The sequence below is a fragment of the Sylvia atricapilla genome, chromosome Z, assembly GCF_009819655.1.
Source record: "Sylvia atricapilla isolate bSylAtr1 chromosome Z, bSylAtr1.pri, whole genome shotgun sequence".
NCBI lineage: Eukaryota > Metazoa > Chordata > Aves > Passeriformes > Sylviidae > Sylvia > Sylvia atricapilla.
In genome coordinates, this window is record NC_089174.1 from 67549628 (window position 1) to 67555796 (window position 6169).

The window sequence follows — 6169 nt, forward strand, 5'->3', positions numbered from 1 at the left end:
TAGCTACATAGCACTGCATATGGTTTCCATGGCCACTATATGCCCATCACCATCACTGGCCACCTTGCCTCTCTGAATTTGGGGATCTGAACACAAGTCTCCTTTGATTACCATGTTAATGAAGGATGAGGTTTGATGAAACCAGCCAAGCCCAGCAGTGATGGGATCAGAACTGGTTTCTACATGTGACACCACCACACCATCTTTCCTGCCCTGAAAGGCTCCTAGGACAATGAAGCCCAAGGTCATGGACTAAACAACCTCAAGGGACTTTTATAGGCGTGGTCCATAGACAGGGGTAACCATGTATTCACAAAATCAAAGAATAATTTGGGTTGGAAGAGACCTTAAAAGCTCAGCTCATTCCAACATTCTCCCATGGGCAGGAACACTTTCCACTAGACCAGGTTGCTCAAAGCCCCATCAAACCTGGAACACTTCAGTGATGAGGCATTCCACAGATTTTCTGGGCAACATGTGCCAATGCTTCATACGCTGACAGTAAAGAATTCCTTCCTGATATCCGATCCAAACACCCCCTCTTTCACTTTGAAGCCTTTACTCTTTGTCCTGTCACTACATGGTCTTGTCAAAAACCTCTCCCCATCCTTCTTATAGGCTCTCTTTACGCAGTGGAAGGGACGAAATGACTCATATCAAAAGACACAGGGGACTTGGCATGACATAAATGGTATGGCATAAGTGGCAGTTTCAGCTGTGAGAGAGTTCGTTTTCACTCTAGGGCTGTGATATAGATTCAGTATGAGAATAACATTGATAACGCACTGTTTCAGTGGTTGCTAAGCAGTGCTTACCCTAACTCAAGCACTGTTTAATTTCCCATGTTTTGCTAGTGAGAGGTGCACAAGAAACCAGGAGGGAGTATGGCCAGGAGAGCTGACCCAAACTGGCAAAAGGGATATTCCATGCCATGGAACACCATGGCCAGTGCATAAACTGTGGGGACAATGAGTGAGTGGCTGCATGGCACTTAGCAAAACCTCAGCAGTCCTTTCTGGTGCCCAACATGGGCCCAGAGGATGGAGTAATAGACCTGAGCAGAGCATGTTAGACCAGTTTTGTTAAAGCATTTGCTATGTTACTTTAATAGTTTCTGGTCACAAAGTTCTTTTGTTTGCACTCAGAGTTCCTTGTGCATGTGCTTACAGGAGCACCTTGCTTGGTGTGTGTCCCCTGTGGTGACAATGATCTTCCATGGGACCTGGGTGAGTTCTTTGCAGTAGTGGCTTATAGGTGTCTCATTTACATGATTCCTGAAAGTTTCCAAGAAGATGTACTTCTTGGTGCTTAGGAACATGTTTTATTGGTGGACTTAGCGGTGCTGGGTTAATTGTTGAACTTGATGACCTTGGAGGTCTTTTCCAAATTAAACATTCTGTGATTCGATGATACCCACCTTTTAAATACCCCCAGGGATGCACCATGGCCATGGCAGCCTGCTGCAATGCTTGACAACACCTTCGATGAAGAAATTTATCCTAATATCCAACTTAAATCTCCACTGGCACAACTTGAGGCCATTTCCTCTTGTCCTGTTGCTTGCTAACTGGGAGAAGAGATTGACTACAGCTGCCTTTCAGGTCACTGTAGAGAGTGATCAGGTCCCCCCGAGCCTGTTTTTCTCCAGGATAAACACTCCTAGCTCCCTCAGCTGCTCCTCGCAGTGCTCCAGACGGTTCCCCAGCTCCGTTGCCCTTCTCTGGACTCACTTCAGCACCTCAGTGCCTTTCTTTTTGTGAGGGGTCCAGAACTGGACACAGCACTTGGAGTGTGGCCTCACCGATGTCCAGCACAAGGGGATGGGCGCTGCCCTGGTGCTAGGACACACCACTGCTGATACATTCAGGATGTCCTGGGCCTTCTTGGTCTGTTGGAGAATGAATCCCCTTGGGCCAAATCCATACAGGCTCAGGAGTGCCCAGAAATGTGAGAGTCGAGTCTGAACCTTCAGAGGAGCTAAAATACATAAATACACACAGACATGAAGTAGAAATGCAAGTTTAGTTTTAAATAAATAGATGATTTTAAGTGCTTGTATTAGCTAGTAAAAGGATCTCTAAAGCCTAGCTTATAATTCAGTAACACTACCTTTTGCAAAGTTAGTTAAATTCTAGTCATAACAAAAATAACGTGGCCTTGCTGAAAATTCCTGGATAGAACAGATAGAATTACATATATATGGTTTTGTGTAAGAATTTGCATTTGCCTTCACACATCAATCTTAACTTAGGGTTGGCCCAGCAGAAATATAGGAAATTCATATAAATACATAACTGGCTAAAAATAGAATAAAGGTACACTACTCTGAGAATACACACACAGAGGACTCAAACAGTGATGCTGCTGTTGTTGCTACTGCTGTGACTGTGACTGATAAGGCACTCATGGGACACAGACTGCTGAGGCTTTTACTGCAGCTGTGGCTGCTGCTTCACCTTGGGACTTAGAAACTTAATGTAACAAGGCTTCTGCCTAGTGATATGGACTCTAACAACTTTGCCTTCATGGGACTGGTTCAACGATGCAATAAAGGACTTCTTTTACAACTAACCAGCTTCTAGTTTTCCATGAGGATGTGAGGAAATCTTGACATTGGCCACCTGGGCACACTCCAGCTCATGCTCAGCCACTGTTGACCAACATTCCCCCAGGTCCTTTCCCACGCAGTTTTCCAGCCACTCTGTCCCAGTCTGTTGCACTGCCTGGGGTTGGTATGACCCAGAGACAGGACCCAGGACTCGATCTGTCTGAACCTCACACAACTGGCCTCAGCCCGTGGATCCATTGGTACAACAGCATCTCCATTTGTGAGACAAACCTGATAGAAACACCCAGCACTGCCATTCCCTCTGTATTTCGGGAGCCATCTGTTGGGAACTGTTCATAACTGCACCCTTGGCCTTTTTCTGAGGATAGTCAAACTATGGTGGAAACATTTTCCTACATCTCCTTTCTTTCGCAGAATCAGTCGTAGAAAGGTCTGGGTTGGAAGGGATCTTAAAGCTCATCTCATTCCAACCCCCCTGCCACGGACTGGGACACCTTCCACTAGACCAGGTCCCTCAAAACTCCCTTCAGCCTGGCCTTGAACATTCTTAGGGATGGAGCATCCACATCTAAAATTCCTTCCTGCCTTCTGTCTTTGGAAGTCCTCCATTCCCCAGGACTGGTAACAGCAGGCATTCTTTTCGGGAATAGGAAGAAGAAAGTGATATCTGGTGTTTTTACCTGCAAGAATATGGAAAGGACACAAGAATTTGGGAGGGAAAACGTACCTTGACCATAGAGACCTAGGTACGGGAATTGCAAAGGAAAACAATCAAGAATGAGTGTTCTTCCAGAGTACTTGCTACGCAGTATCCAGTGGGTAGTCTCTCAAGCAGAGTCAAAGGGTATAGTATTCCTGATCCCATGGCAAGCATGAAGCTGTGTCAGGGGAGATTTAAGTTAAAAAGGTTTTTCACCCAGAGGGGTTGATGGGGACTGGAACAGCTCCCCAGGGAAGTGGTTACAGCACCGAGTGTTTCAGGGTTCAAGAAGTGTTTGGACAGTGCCCTCAGGCACATGGATACTGTATCCCTAGGGGTGTCCTGTGCAGGGCCAGGAGCTGGACTTGATGGTCACAATGGGTCCATTCCAACCCAGGGTGTTCTGTGATTCCATTTCTACGAGAAGTCAGTGGCAAATACAATGACCGGGTCTAGAAGAACCCTGCTTCTATCCTCTATCCCACACCGTGCACCCTAAAGTCATGGTGATACACAGGGCAGAAATCATCCATATTTCTGGAGGGACAAAGGAACTTTTCAGTTTCCATGCTCTGCCAGGGAGAGATGCACAAGAACCCAGGAGGGAGCATGGCCAGGAGAGCTGACCCAAACTGGCCAAAGGGATATTCCATGCCATAGAACATCATGCCCATCAGCTGGGGGGCTTGTGGCGTGTGGGGTGTGAGTGAACAGCTGAGTGGTAGTGATTTGCCAGCTGGATTCAAACCTTCACAGGAGGGGAAGCCCTTGAAGTGGTAACATCCATAGGGAAGCAATACACATGGGGCAGGAAAGGTCAGTGAGGAGATGCCCATGGAAGAGGGATGCCCTCAGAACAAGGATAGCCATGGGGAGAGGATGCACACAGCCTGGGAGGCTCAGGGGGAAGGGATGTCCTGGGGGCCAGTGATGCCGATGGAGCAGGGATGATCACAGCACATCCATGCCTGCCTGGAGTAGGATGGGGGCCTACTGAAAGTAGTCACTTGTGGTCCCCTGCTGATTTGAGCACCTGCTGGGCCAAAAGGCTTTTGGGGTGGTGCAGGAGGCTCCCAATCTCTTGGATCAGGGACCAGTGTCTAATCCCAGATCCATGGCCTGAGAGAGGTCTCCCATCTTGCATCAAGTGTGGCTGGACTGTGGCTCCCATCAAGTCCAATGGTCCACATGGGGCCTGGCTGTAGGGGCTGTAGGGGCTCTGAAGCCACAGGTGGAATCCAGGGAGGCAGAGGGAAGTGTTGCTCATGTCAGCAAAAGAAGGAGATGCCCTCAGCTTCCCCCTCATCAATCCCACATCCTCCAGGGCAAGCCTGAGCCAACAGCATCTTCCTCCCTGCAGCACCTTTGGGAGCTGCCCAGTCCCCCCAGCAAGGATCTGGGCAGGGGAGCAGGGTGCTGCAGAAAGGCTCTTGCCCTGGCAGTGACCAACTGGGGTCTCAGCTGGAGGAGTCTTGACAGGAGCTGGGGCCAAACCCAGTCCTTGAAACCAACTGCTTGCCTGGTGCTGCTGAGGTTCATGGGGAGAGGGCTGTGAGTGCAGATCTGGGGGACACCCTCAGCCCTCCTTCTAGGTTCACACAGCCGCAGAGCAGGGGTAGATGCTCTCGAAAATCCAATGGGTCCTGTCCCCTCACCAGAAGCTATGTCCCACAGACTGCAGGGAAGAAAGGAGGGTGTTTTACAACCTCTCTGCTGGATTCAATTAGCATTTGCAACTAGGAGAGGCAGTGGGGAAGATTTGGGCTGCCAAGATCTGGGTCAACACCCCAACATGCCCTCCTTGCCTCAGCCTCCACAGCAGACGAAGACGCCAGGATGGATCTGCTCCTTGACTTGCTACGTGGTGATGTTCTCACACTGACAGAAGGCACCCTGCGGACAATTTGGAGGAGCCCTGGAGAGCTCCTTTCCCGGGTAGAAAGCACCTGGGTCCAATTCTCTGTGGCCAAAGTGAAGCTGGTATCTCTGCCCCTGCAGAGCTCAGGGAGGAGAATCGACCCTAGAGCAGAAAACTGATGTTTAACCCAAAACCAGGATGGAGTGAGGCAGGGGAAGCACCAGCCCTCCCAGCCTCAACTCTGCTGCCAGAAGTGTCCCCGCTGGAGCAAGCAGGATCCATTTCCCCAGCAGAGGTGGTGTGAGGATAGGGACGGTGGTGCCGCCAGACAGCTCCCAAATAGGGCAGCACAGGTGAGCTGCCAGCCCAGCCCCTCGGGGCCTGCGCCACCTCCTCCCTCGCAGAGGGTTGTGCTATTTAAATGCAGCGTTCCCGATTTCATTGTGCTTATCCTCACGGCCCGCACAAGCCCCTTCTCCGCCCAGTCCAGTCCTTCTGCCATTAAATCCTCTCCCCTCAAATACAGATGGCTTGATGCAGCCCTTCAAGCCATTTCTATCACTGGGATAGAAAACCCACAGCCCAGACCTACAGCTCCTGCCCTCTCCTCGTGGTTCAGCCCCAAAGGCCCATGGAAACATTCTGCCACACATACTGCCACACACACATACCCTCCTTGCAGAAACCTTCAGTTCCTGCATTCCCTAAAAAGCTGGTTTGTGCATTCCACTGCCACTGCTCCCCTCAGGCTTAGGGCTCAGCCATATCCAGCTTCTTGTCCTGCTCCTGCTTCCTAGGACCAAGGGCTTCCCTGACATAAAGCAATCAAGTACAGCAATAGCACACTTTTCAGTTCACAGAAGGGAAAATAAAGCAAGCAGCAAGGCAGAACAGGTGAAAAGGAAGTGAAAGCATGATCAGAACTCAGCTACTGTGTCTGGGTCACAACACAAGGCCAGCTTTCCACCAGAGATCCAAGTATCAAAAACTGGGATACATGGGATGCTTTGAAGGTCCTCTCTTCCCAACGACTGAAGTGTCA